The following is a 13,918-nucleotide window of genomic DNA, read 5'->3' as shown; positions in this document are numbered from 1 at the left end:
TGCAACTCTGCCAGGCTCTGAACTCCCTACATCCCCAGAGCTCCCACAAGTCAGAGCTGGATCTATAAGGCTCAGCACATAGAGGACCCCACAACTGGTCCTGAAAAGAAGCTTACTGAGGGAAATCCAGGAGTGGAGGATGTTTTAACTGGGCAGCTGTCTGCTTTGTTTAAGGAGTAACCATAGCTGAATGTTAAGGTTGCTTTAGTTTGAAAACATTTCCGCAACCCTGAAAGATGATGAGAGGGGCTGCCCTCTGCCTTGCACGGCATCGGCCAGTGCTGCTGGAGGCAGGATGGGGAGGCCTTGGTTAACCTCTGTGATGGGTGACCACGATTTCAGTCGCTGGCTGAGTGGTTGTAGAGTCAGGAAGTAGGGAGCCATTTCCTTCCTGTTCCCCCCTTCAAGCGCTTGTCCAGGATCGAATGCTGAACACATTAAACACAGCTTTTCTGTGCTGACCAATGCTCCCCTTTTTGCCCCTTTACTGACCTTCATGAATCCTGCACCCCAGGTAGTCAGAGCCCCACGTGTAGGAATTCTCTCCCCAGAGAATCTGCTTCCTTTAAGAGATTGGAAGGAGCAGAGGCATCCAGGCAGGTCTGTTCATGCGGGGAAGCTGACAGACGCCTTCAAATCTCACCCAGACGCCAGACCCCTAGGGACTCGGTGGGGAGGCAGGCCTGGCTCTGCTTGTAAGCAAACCATGAAGGCCAACTTTGTAAATGTGTCACCCCCAAACAAGGGAAGCTGTTCTGGAGCAAAGAAGCCAGAAGAAGTGTTAGTGGGAAGAGGGATAGTAAGCCTGGTGCAGGGACACATGCCCGGAGCCTGTCAAGGTGCTTTGGGCGCTGAAGAGCCAGGCCAGCGGGACAGGGTTGTTACCCACCCCCAATCCCCCCTCCCCAGAGCCTGGGTGAGGCCTCAGTCTCTGGGTGTGCTCCTCATTTCCTGTGGCAGCCTGTCTCTACATGCTGAGTGGCTGCGGAACAACGGCTTACAGTGACTCAGCTTTATAAATAGGACATTCACAGTGCAGATTATAGGAAATTCCCAGAGTCTTCTGCCTGACCTTATTTTGGGTGTGCAGTTCACACAAGTGAAGTCCCAAGCTCCCTCCTCCTGACCTTCCCCCCCCCCCCCCCCCCCCCCCCGCCTCCCTCCAGCCTCCTGGGAAGCTGACTGCAGGCTGTCTCAGCTTAGTGACTAGGATTGTCCCCGCTAGGGATGGAGGTGCCTACCTCCGGCCTTATTCAGACACTCCTGGGGGAGAAGGGCCAACACCAGCCTCATACTCCCGAGCTCCCAAGCCGCATTGTCTCACTGACTCTCACTTACACCCAGGAGGAAGGTGCGTTATTCTTCCCTGTTGTAGATAAAGAAACTGGAAGGCAAACCCATGTCTGACTAATTCTGGATCCCAAGGATGAACTACAGACTCATCCTCCCCTATAAACACAAAATGAGACGAAAGGATGATAATAAAGAAAGGGGAGCCCTCTGCTTTCAGGAAAGAGAGGAGAAGGATATTACTGCTTTTTCCTTCTTTCCCCTACTGACACCTTCCTGGACAGGGGGATGTTTCTGGAAAGCCAGACTTGAACTCTGAGTGGCCCGGTGGCTACTGCCATAGCTGGGTTTGAAACATCTGAGAGGGCGTCTATATGGAGGCAGGAGGCTCTGTAACTGGCAGGGAGGGGTGGGTCAGGTTATTGCAGGTTTTGGACCTAAATGCTCTTCAAATATTTGCCGAACAACTCCCAGTGCTTTGGAACAAGAAGCAGGAGCAGCCCTGCTGAGTCACTGGATACTGAGGCGTAAAAACTGAAATGTGATATGATGCCTTTTAATGACTTCCAGCCTCTCCTCCCTCATCATTAGCCAGGGTCCCTCTTCCTCATCCGGGGGCCTCCTTACAAGGAGAGGGCTCTGCTGCTAGGCTGCTGGACGAGGTAGCACCTTCCAACTTCTGGTACTGGGGCTGACTCCCCCATCGCCTTCGTCGCCCACCTGGGACTGCCAACAGTCTTCTGAGCTACAGATCTGTTCTTCCAACAATCTGTGACATTCCTCCTCTTCATGCCCCCAAAGCTTCCGATTTCAAGTGCATAATAGAGCACTCCAAACTTCTCCCCTTGTATTCTCTCCGTTAATGGTAAGTGCTGAATCATCTTTATTTCCTCTGCTCCCCCGCTTCTCTCCTCCTCCCTGCTCTCTGTGTGTAACTGATCCCGTGCTGACCCCTGCCACCTTCACGAAGGCCACCGTCTCGGAGTACACAGCCGATACTGGGTCCTGGCCACCCTGCCCTTTTCTGACCGGGGTGGCCATGTGCATGACCCGAGCTGAGCCCAGCAGGCCCTTCCCCAGGATTTTTCCAGTGGCCACAGGGAGTTGGACCTCCTTTGCCTCTCTGGTTACCAGCTGGGCAGCCTGGGGGAGGCCTGGAAAAAGTCCTTTATCAGCAGGACCAGAGACCAGGCTGGTGAATGATGGTGAGAGAAATCCTGAATGGGTGGAATTCCTAGGTCAGCCTCCCCGAGTCCAGCCATGGCCTCCCCCAACCCACCTTCCACAGGCTCACCAGGATTCCATCCTATTGTTTCCAACCCGTTGTCTTTGAAAACTACAGAGAAGATTATACAATAATTCAAAGAACACTCATACGTTCCTCACCCCAGTTCACCAACTGCTAGCAAGCTGTTATATGCGTGTACACATTCTTTTCCTGAGCCATTTGAAAGTAAGTCGCTGAGATCACGACCTTTCTCTCCTACGTATTTCTATGTGTATCTCCTAAGAATTTGAACACTTTCTTACATAATTACAATACCGCGATCACATTCAAGAAATTTAACAAGGACATAATATTATCTAATATGTAGCCACATTCAGTTTTTCCAAGGGAAATGTGAATATGGACATACGTCAGATAATATTATTATAGCTTTTTCCTTTTTCAATTCAAGATCCAATCAGAGTGACAAATTGCATTTTGTTGTCCCGTTTAGTCCCTTGCTGTTTAGAATATGTAGTTCTTTCCTTTTTTGTATTTCATGATGTTAATATTTTTATAGCATCTCTCTCAATTTGGAATCCTGTGCTTAGGGAACCCAAGCATTGTGTAATGGGCAATAAACCTCCTCTTAGGCAGAGGAGACATGATCTGCGAAAGGAGCCATTATCTTTATTATTTCGGACGTTAGTCTGCCTGCACTTCACTCCATGGGTAGACGTTATCTCTGTCTTCTAAGCATTCTTGCCATACAAACAACCTTGGAAAGATAGTCTAGGAGAAGGACAGCCAGTCCTGCTGCTTGTGGGCCATCCACAAATGTGAGAGAGACTCATAGAGAACTATCTCTTGACAGGTCCCGTGAACGTTATCTACAACCCAATCCGCTGATCATACTCTTTCCCTGTTGTGGCTGATGGGTCCCCCACCTTCCATTCTCTACATCTTCAGTAATGGAACCCCACATATCCACAGTGGCTGTGCACAGGCTGTGCACATGGTTTCTCCGAATTGAATCTGCAGTTCCCGTCTTCCCTTGCAGCAAGGTGTGGCTGTGGGATGAAGTTTTGAGGAGTAGCTTTTCGGGTAGTGTGTAGCTTCTGGAAAGTGCCCTTAAAGGATAGACAACATGCCATTTTCCTTCTCTTTCTTTCTTCCTGCAACAAAAAATGGCAACCTCCCCCCGGGTGGCCTTTCTAATTCTCTTCTCTGCCTTTTTTTTTTTTTTTTTTTTTTTTTAAGATTTTATTTATTTGTTAGAGAGGGAGTGAGAGCACAAACAGGGGGAGCGGCAGGCAGAGGACAGGGAGAAGCAGGCTTCTCACTGAGCCAGGAGCCCAATGCAGGACTCAATCCCAGGATACTGGGATCATGATCTGACCTGAAGGCAGATGCTTAACCCACTGAGCCACCCAGCCATCCCACATTTTTTGCCTCCATAGCGCATAACACTGTTGACTTACTATCTATTTTGCTTACGTTGTATACTGTCTGCCTCCTCTCCCTCAAATGCAAATTCCATGAACAGTGCTGGTACACCACAGTTATTAAAATATTGAAATACTTCTGTACCAGTTAGGGTCTCTGTGTGCCTCCCATGGTAGCTTTAGGTACCCAACAGTCTTAACTTGGGTTGCAATAACCAAATGTCACAAACTGGGCCTAACAACAGACATGTATTTTCTTACAGCTCTGGAGGCTAGAATCCCAATATCAAGGTGCTGGCCAATTCAGTTCCTGAAGAGATTCCTGGCGAGGGCTCTCTGGCATGCAGATGGCTATCTTCTTGTGTACACTCACACACACCCTACACACACATTCACAGAGAGAGAGAGAGAACTCTCTGGAGTCTCTTCTTCTAAGGGCACTAATCTCATTGGGCCAAGGTTCCAAATCCATGACCTCATCTAAATCTACTTACTTCCCAAAGACCCCATCTCTAATGCTATCACACTGGCGATTAGAGCTTCAACATATGAGTTTGGGGGAAGCACAGAGGTTTAATCCGTAACACTAGTGACACAGGCTTCTAGGATTCCTCCTCCTACCTTGGGGCCAGTGACATCCTAAGGAATCAGTGCCCATCCTATGCCCCTCAGGTGCTCAGTGAAGACTCGTTGAGTAAATGCATACTAGATTCCAGCATGGCTCCACTCCTTCTCATCATCAGTCCTGAGCTCAAGAAGAGCTAGAGTTAGATTTTTCAATAAATAAAAATCAGGAAAAGTACCAAGGGGCAATTCTCTACTGTTTTTAAACAAAGGACTTTTCTCAAGTCCTTCCTGTACCCATCCCACCTCTTGGAGAAGAGGAAGTGACTCTGATCAGAAACATAGGTGGTGGTGGGGGGAGAGATCGTTTTTTCCCTAAAGATTAGTAATTACCAGGACCTGCCATATTGACCATGAGGGATTAGAGAGGGAGGAAGAGGCAACAGCAATGGTATGAGGTATGAGGCTGGGAAGGGAACCAAGGTTTGCCACTCAGTGGGCCACACACATCTTCTCGCTCACCTGGCCTTCCAGAAGGTCCTTCAGTGCCAAGGAGAAAAGTGGTCTGAGGGCCTGGAGCTATAATAACATGAAAACATGTGCAAGCCCTATAAATGAAGCAGTTCCCCTTCCTGCTCTTCAGCTCAGAGAAATGCTCACACACATGCAGGGAGGCCTGGCTTATCACAGCAAAAAGGCTGTTTAAATAGTCTCCTTGTCCTGGAACAGGGAAACAGCTAAATAAGGTGTGCCATTGCTAAGCACTCTGGAAAAGCATTTAAGAATTTTAAAATGTTGAATGGCTCTCTGCGGACTGATGTGGAGAGAGCGCCACAGATTTGTTGTCGAGAGGAAAGAAGAGAGTTGAAAATAAAACCTACAGGATTTGTACATAAACACCCCCCAGTACTTTGTTTTCTTTCAAAACTTCCTTCAAATGTTCTCATTTTAAGCATACAGGAAAGTATGGAGAATAAAATCACAGACGTTCACTCGTAGACCCACCATGCAGGTTTGGGCCATGTTTGCTTCAGATAGGAACTGTCTTCACCACGCAGCATCTCGGATAATGTATCTCGGATAATGTATGTCGAGCATGTGTGTACTCTTCGCTGGACGTTGACTAAAGATGCTGCTACGTGCTGTTGATGTTAATTGTGAACAAGACAGACAAGCCACCTGTCTTCAAGGAGCTTACCATTTCCTGGGCAGACAGTTGAGAAGCAGCAGAGCAAACACGTGATTATGGATCATGATGAACAATATGAAGAAAGCAGGCGGGGATAAGGGGAGTGACCTGCTTCGGGGAGGAGGAGCAGGGCTGAGGGATCTGGAGACGGGAGCTGTGAGCTGACACCTGAAGGATGATTAAGAGCCAGCCCCGGGCAGAGTGGCCTCAGCAGAAGCCCCAAGGACCTCAGAACCAGGCCTGGCTGTGTAATCAGCTACAGCCAACACAAAGGAAAATGCAGGCCTACAGCCATGGGTGGGACAGTCAGTCTCCCCTTCCCTGGGGGCTCATTGCTTCAACCCACAGCCCATGGGGGAGCCCCAAGGAATTGCAACCTCTGTCCCAGAATGAGCATGAGGCCTGGATCCAGACTGGGTGGGAGACAGAGCTATGGGGTGGGGCCAACAGCCTAGGCAGAGATGGCTGCAGCTGGGCCCTGTCCTGAGGAGTCCCCTCAGGTGCCTGATGCAGACCTCCCTATAGCCCTGCCCAGCCTGTCGGGGTGGGGATGGGGGTGAAGGGTGATGGCAGAATGTGGGCCTGCCTCTGCCACTGTGCCTGGTCACTGCTTCATGCACAGGGTGGCAGTGGTCGTAGGGCGGACATGGAACGTTAAAGGCAAGGTAGGCCAGGTGTGACCTGGGGCCCTGGGGAGCAGGAAGGTGGTAGGAGCTGTGGCCACTGATGAGCTGAGACTCCAGACCTAGTGCAAATGGCCGGCTCCGTCGACCCATCAGGCTCCACATGCAAAACACAAACTCAAAGATAATTATTAAGAAATTCAAGATGGTGACTACAGGGTATTAAAGCCCAACCACGGCACCACCACCCCCTACCCCAACTCTTCTGAGTGTAAGGCTGGATGGGGCTGCCCTGGTCTCAGGCCTGTGACGCTGACCCTGTTTAGCACTGAAGAAGAAAATGCAAAGAATACAATCTTTGGAGCCCTGTTATTTGGCCCCTGTCCCTCACAAGCTTCCCATCACTCACTGTCAGATGGGAAGCTTGTGAGGGACAGGGGCCAGGTAACTCCAGGGGATCTGTGGGTCCCTGTAAGGATTGTATTCTTTGCATTTTCTTCTTCATCCAGTAGGAAACCTCCAAAGGGTTTCAAGCAGATGAGTAACATTTCGGGTCACACTGGGTATGGTGTGGAGAGTGGATTGGGCCATGAAGAAGTGAAAATGTGGCTGACCAAGGCAAGAGGTGACAGTGACTTAAGGTCTCGGAGAGAAGCAGATGGATGGGAGGCATTTTAGGAGCACAGGGTAAAAGAAATGGTTGATAAAGAGATCAAGGAAGGAAGAGCCCAGGGAGTGGGAAGGTTCAACTAGGCAGATGTTGAAGTCAGAAAGTAGGAAAGTAAGTACAGTGCTGTGGAGGGAAGGCCACAGGACGAAGGGCAGGAGCCCAGGCAGGGTCCATCGCAGACCCACATATAACCCAGGGTCTGACAACCTTGGTTTTGCACATGACACTTGGTTGCATAGTCCTGTATCTGGATAAGCCAGGTAGAGCGAGCCAAGCGAGGCGATCTATCTCCTCGGAGGTGCCAGCGAGGTGGACCTTACCCACGCAGTCTTTCCTCCAGATCCTAGCCCAGAGGGCTCAGCTTGTCGACAACCTTGCAGGACAATTTATTGCAGGGAAGACTGAGGGTCCTTCCCTGCCATGCCCGCTTGCATGGCATGGCCTCTCAAAACACACCTGTAAGAATGGAGACAAAGGCCAGACCACAGGAAGATCCAGGGAGGAACGCGAGAAAGAACGACGGTTGTATCTGTGAAATCAACCAGAACCTCGGTTACCTTGCATGCAAAGTGTGACCTTCCTGCCCGCCCAGATCGCTTTTCCCCTTTTCAGTCAGTTCGACCTGCAGGGATAAGGGACCTGGCTGTCCTCCAGGGCAGAGGACTACAGCTGGGATTCTATTTTCATTCAAATAGCAATGTCAAAGAAACCTCAGGCTTCCCTTTTTGCAAACCTGTAAGAGAAATCCAACTGCAGGGGAGAAGGAGGAGGAGGAGGCGGCGGCAGAAGGATTAGGGAGGAGGAGGGAAAGGAGGGGTTTGCAGCTGGGAGAGCTCAGTGAGGGCAGCCTGCCTGCCGTCCAGGCTTCTAGTGAACAGCCCGACTTCGGAGAAGTGGCCCCGGGAAGCAATGAGTCAGGAGAACATTCTTACAGGCTTTGCTAATGTTGATGCACTTGCAGAATGGGAGGAAATGCAGTCCTGGTTTGACCTAACCATCGCGCCCTCTTTCATCGTGATTAAAAGCCTTCATTTTCTCCCTCCCTGGTGGCAAGGTTAGTGGAAAGAAATTCAACGAAAAGCAATGTCAACTTATTAATCTTGAATGGCCAAAAAGAAAAGGAGTCTGCAGAAAAAAAGAAACCTGCTTTTATTTCCTGTTAATTGAGCCAAAGAAAACTCTCCTTCAAATTCCTGAGCTGTTCTCATTGTTCTGTGTTTGCTCAGAGCCCTGTGCGGCTCCCGGGCTGTGCTCTAGAGCTCCTGGGAAGGAACAGTCATGTCACTGCGGGCAAGTGGCTTGTGGGGATCTCCTTTTTCTCAGTGTGCCTGCGGGAAGTTAATAAGAACTCCACGGAAAAATTAGTTTGGGAAGAAATACGTTCAAAGAAGTAATATGGGTTTCTTTACTATGGGAGCCCTCAGTATACTAATGAACACTGTCAGTCTTCAGGAAGCAGGCAGAAAACCCTGCGGATTTCCTCCTCAACACCACCCCCTTCACCACTTTTTTTGCTCAGATAACCTGGATTTTGTGTGATTTTGATACCTGTGTGTGTTGTGGGCTCCTCCCATGTGCGGGGTGAAGGGTGGGAGGGTGGGGAGCAGGGCGGTCATTCTGATCCATGCCCTTGGCAGTGATTGCTGTAGGTGTGGTCACCAGAGCCAGCCCCGCCCAGGGGATGTCAGGCGCTGCAGACTTGGGGACTTCTAGAAAGTTTCCCTTACTTTTAGAACAGACACCACACTTCCCTCTTCCTGTCTTTGGACATTATCCTGTGAAGGCAGGAGCTCCGAGCAGCGCAGTCATATTAGAAGCATGAAAAGCCAAGAACACCTCAGAGAAGCTGCTGCTGTGAAGCTGTTGGGTTTAACTCTTGGGTTTGTTTCTTCATTGTTCAGGCCATGGGGCATTCTATGTCATTCGGCTACTAGCATCCTGAAACCAAAAGGGACGCAAGATGCAGACCCTCCCAAATTCACCTGACCACAGAAGCTCTTCCTGTGGGTGCTCTACAGAGAGCCCTTTGGGAAAAGCCAAGGAGTGAGGGATGTGGAGTTGGAAGCTGAAAGCTCCAAGTTCTGTTTAAGGTTCTAAAAGTTACAGGAGCTCCTGGGCCTCACGTCTAACTTTGTGAAAAGAGTGTAAACTAAGATAATGTAAGTCAGGTGCTGATGCTAGGCATGGCACATAGTAGATAAATCATTGTTGCTAACAAAATGGGGGCCAGGGGAAGAGAAGAGAAATAGACTAGTTTCACATCTCACTTCTGCCTAAGAGTTCATTTATTTATTTATTTATTAAAAGATTTTATTTCTCCATTTTGTGAGAGAGAATGCAAACAGAGGGTAGGGGTAGAGGCAGAGGGAGAGAGAGAGTCTCAGGCAGACCCCCCCCTCCCCGCTGATCAGAAGGGAGGGGGCTCCAACTCATGACCTCACTTTCAGGACCTGAGCCAAAATCAAGAGTCAGACACTTAACCAACTGAGCCACCAAGGCACCCCACTGCCTAAGAATGGTAACCATTCCAAAAGTAAAACCTGTGGTCTCTGGCCCTGTATCAGTTTATAGTTCTCTACTCAGCAGGTAAAGTCTAAAATAAAGACACCATAGATGTCCTATGCGAGCGCCTTGGCTCTAAGGACCCATAGTCCCTTTCTCTCATGCTGAAGCAAGCCTGGGGTCCTGGGGCTGCCTGGATGGTCAGTGTCCTCTGTGCACACTGATGGCTCCAGGATGCTCCTTGGTGAGAATTCCATGTGCATTGGACACCCAGCCTGCCCCAGGACAATCTCCAGTCTAGACACTCCTGTGGATGCCAAGGGATTGAGTTCCTCCTCATCCAGAGCTCTGGCTGGGACTCAGCCGCAGCTGGCAGACAGCTGACCCAGGGCTTTGAGGCTGCTCTTTCCTGGTCTCTCTTGTCCATTGAGACCTTTTATTTGTATATATTACATCTCTAGAAAAAGGATCCCAGGATTTTCCCTTCTGTGTGTTTTCATCCACTGTGCCAGCTGAGATCATCAGTACAATAAAACCAAACTGAAGGGATGGGAGCAGGTTGTCCTGCCATGTTTCTGGATCTTTGTGTTGCACACCAGATCTGGGGCTCCACGCTTGTTTAACCTCCTGTGAGGCTCACAAATATTTTCCCAGCTGTGACCAATAGGGATTTCAAATTCGCCAATGTAACCAGGCTTCAGCATCCCAGTTAGAAACTGGACCATGGGGGCACCTGGGTGGTTCAGTGGGTTAAGCCTCTGCCTTCGGCTCAGGTCATGATCCCAAGGTGCTGGGATTGAACCCCGCATCGGGCTCTCTGCTCATCGGGGAGCCTGCTTCCTCCTCTCTCTCTGCCTGCCTCTCTGCCTCCTTGTGATCTCTCTCTCTGTCCAATAATAAATAAAATCTTAAAAAAAAAAAAAAAGAAGAAACTGAACCATGACTATGGAAAGTGACCTAACAAGAACTGGGTATTTGCCTTTCTTTTGGGTATTGGTGTTATTCTTGATGGCACCTCCTGGGGCCTTCATGCGCACCGGTGTGGTGGCGAGGAAAGACGGGGCTTTGCTCTGCTTCATTTGGTCTGATGAACAGCACAGAGAGCAAATGGCTAAGAGTGTGAATGTGTGTGTGCTCGTGTGAGTGAGGGGATGTGTGTTCCTGCATGTGCGCATCACACCCAGGCATAGTCATGGCCCGTAAAAATAACTTCTGGAGGGCCATACGTACCCCAGTGTTCATAGCAGCCATGTCCACAACAGCCAAATTATGGAAGGAGCTGAGTTGCCCTTCAACAGATGAATGGATAAAGAAGATATGGTCCACACATACAATGGGATATTACTCAGCCATCAGAAAGGATGAATACCCAACTTTTGCATGGATAGGACTGGAGGAGATTATGCTGAGTGAGATCAATCAAGCAGAGAAAGTAAATTATCAAATGGTTTTACTTACTTGCAGAACATAAGGAATAGCATGGAGAACATTAGGAGAAGGAAAGGAAAAGTGAGGGGGTTGAGGAGAAATGGGAGGAGCAGATGAACCATGAGAACCTATGGTCTCGGGGAAATGGAGGGTTCTAGATGGGAGGAGGATGGGGGGATGGGTTGTCCCCGTGGCAGGTATTAATTTGGGCACATATTGCACAGAGCACTGGGTGTTCTGTGTAAAAAATGAATCTTGGAATACTACTTCAAAAACTAATGATGTATGGTGACTAACATAACACAATAAAAGTTTAAAAAAAGAAAGAAAGAAAGAAAGAAATACCTTCTGGAAGGAGTGAGGTAGACCAGGCAAGTTTTATTATTTGTTCTTTATAAACCAAGAATTCGAGGTCCAAAGAGGCAGATGGGCCAGACCCCCGTTGGCCAAGGATGGGGGAGGCAGGGACACCAAGAGGCATTTCTACTGTAGCCCTGGGCTGCATGCTGGGAGTCTGAACTTGTGAAATGTTACAGTGAGGTAGTTGTACTGCCCTGTGTTCATCTGGACTTGATGGGTCCATCAGTCTGGGAAGGTTTCCTGGAAGATGCACTTTTTGAGCTGAGATAGAAAACTGTGCTTCCTCTTCTCTGACATGCATAGGAACCCCCTGGGGTCTGATCCTGGAGAGCCCTGGGTTGGGCCCCATGACTCTGCTTTTTCTAACATGCTCCTTCTCCCGGGTGGTGATGAGGCATTGAGTCTCAAAGTTACAAAGGAGGAGTGAGCGTTACCCCCATTGGAAGGGGTTTTCAGAGAGGACATTCCTGCCTGTAGGCAAGCTAGAGCAAAGGTCAAAGGGGAAACGTACCCTGGAGGGCGTGGAGAGGTGGGTAGGACCTTTCCTAAGATAACAGGAGACATGTGAAAAGGGCCTGATGAGTGAACGGGAGCTTGGATTCAGACTCCTGCAGGGCCCCCCACCCAGCAGATCCTGGATTCACTGGTTGTGGAGAAGGGCCAAGGAATCTGCAAAGTTAAGAAGCTCTCAAGGTGATTCAGACGCAAACCGGTCTGACAACCTGTGTTGGGCAATTTGAGGGTTTCAGACCAGAGAGACAAGATCCGATTTGCATTTTGGATAGATCCCCTGGGAACTGGGAAGGGGCCCTAATGTGGTTGTGCAGGCTAGAGAAGCTGAGCACTTGGGTCAGGATCCTGGCAATAGGAATGAAGAGGAGGGAGAACTCGAGAAATATTCATTGGTGACTCACTGGTGAGCTTCTGGTAGACTCCCAGGATGAGTTCAATTTTCAGCCTGCCAAGTTTGAGGGACATTGGGTAGGGAAATCCATTGGGCAATCAGCTGTGAGAGTCTGAAGGTCAGTGCAAGGACCAGACCTGGTTATAGATCGGAAACTCAGCAGCTTATAGTGTATTTACCGTTAAGCATCACAATGAACGTCATGTTGGCAAGTAGGAGGCTTTTCAGATTATCCCAGAGACTCTGTCTGCAGGCAGAAGATGCATTTCTGTACTAATTCTCCAGTATTCTTATCAGCAATGATCTTGATACTTTCTGTGTGCAGACACCATTCCTGGAAGCACAAAAGAACATACGTTCTATCCCTTGGAGGCTTTTTGGTCTTTTTAAAGTAATGCATTTAGCTGCCCAGAATCAGTATGGGAGAAGGGAGAAGGGGATCTAGCAAATCTCTGTTCTGTGGTGATTTGACCTCCTAATGCACATTTTTCAGACTCCAGGGGCAAATCATAGTAAACACGATAGCATCTTAAAGGTCTCGCTCTCTCCCCTTACAAAGCACTGTGATAGGTTCCAGTCCTTAGGGAACCCACAGTCGGTTGGAAGAGACAGACAAGCATTTGGACATTTGTGGCGCTGTCCGCTGAGCGCATCTAAATAAAACTGGGGTTTCAGGAGAGGCTTTGCGGAAGAGGAGACACCTGTTGGACTTACACGGAAGAGAAGTTGGTGGACGGAGGCGGAGGAGGAACATTCTAGGAAGAAGAAACAGCCCGTGCCAGACACGGGTTCGTGAACTAGGACCTTGTCAGGGAACACGCAATCATTAGATATGGCCGGAGCAAAGGGCAAGTGTGGAGCAGGGTTTTGTTTCGGGAGGTAAATTAATGCTCAGAGATCGAGTTTGCCAGCAGTTTCTGTAACCCAGGTTCGCTGGGAGAAATTTCACAAGCCAGTAATAGCAAACGGGATAATGACTCTTAATGAGCCAGCGTACTCCAAACCAATGGGAGCTTAATCACGTAGTGCGCCCAGCGACCGGAGAGGAAAGAGTAAGGTCCTCCAGCCGCGGCTCTGGGAGAGGCGCTTTAGCTAACCCCGAGCGGACTCCCGGGAGCCCCGCAGAAGTAAGAGTCCCCTGTTGCTGGGGGCCGTTGCTAGGGAACGCGGGCACGGTTCAAAGAGGATCTCTTTTTCCGGACTGCTGCACGGGTTTTTACCGCTGCTGGTAAAAGGACCCGCAGAAGCTAATTGCCTCAAAGTCTTCGGAGAGCCGTTTACCTCAGCAAAGCGTCTCCAAGTCCAGACTGAACACCCGCAGTAAGTCCTCACAAACGCTTGGTATTTATAGTCAAACGCCCCCTCGCCGGTGGCGGCTTTATCATGCCTTTATTGATAAGCCCCCAGAGGGGGCCCTCCGCGGCTGAGCTGCCGAGTTATCAACAACAGATGAGAGGATGGCGTCCTGTCACAGCTGACTTCACTCTTAATCAAAACAACTTGACTCGTAAAAACAAATTCATTTTTGTCATAAACAAGTGGATTTGAAATCAGAGCCAACCAACGTGCAACAGACAGAGACTGGAAATGAGCCCGAGGGGGGCAGAGCCTCTCCAGAAGAGCCACACGGGATGCAAAGATACGGGATTTTAAGACGTTCTGGAAAACTCCAGGGAGCCCTTGAAGGAGGGGCATTACCTGGGATGGCTGGGGGTGGGGCGCACTGGTGAGGACGC

The 13,918-nt window shown here is 49.5% G+C and overlaps 1 long non-coding RNA gene across 2 annotated transcripts; it reads right to left on the bottom strand.

Annotated features, from left to right (window-relative positions):
• Positions 1 to 1,863: 1,863 nt before the first annotated feature.
• LOC131836535 (uncharacterized) lies at positions 1,864 to 8,006 on the bottom strand. Of its 2 annotated transcripts, none has more exons than XR_009355662.1 (7): positions 7,546 to 8,006; positions 7,309 to 7,444; positions 5,512 to 5,710; positions 5,029 to 5,085; positions 4,564 to 4,703; positions 4,204 to 4,322; positions 1,864 to 3,627 (listed from the first exon to the last, which is right to left on the bottom strand). It is a non-coding gene; the product is annotated as an uncharacterized LOC131836535 (long non-coding RNA). The 2 variants fall into 2 exon arrangements; XR_009355661.1 differs by having other exon boundaries at positions 4,564 to 4,687; positions 7,546 to 8,003.
• Between the last annotated feature and the right edge of the window lie 5,912 nt (positions 8,007 to 13,918).

The sequence above is a fragment of the Mustela lutreola genome, chromosome 7 (genome assembly GCF_030435805.1).
Source record: "Mustela lutreola isolate mMusLut2 chromosome 7, mMusLut2.pri, whole genome shotgun sequence".
NCBI lineage: Eukaryota > Metazoa > Chordata > Mammalia > Carnivora > Mustelidae > Mustela > Mustela lutreola.
Note: the sequence above shows the minus strand (reverse complement) of the source record. Positions and strands in the feature narration are given on the sequence as shown.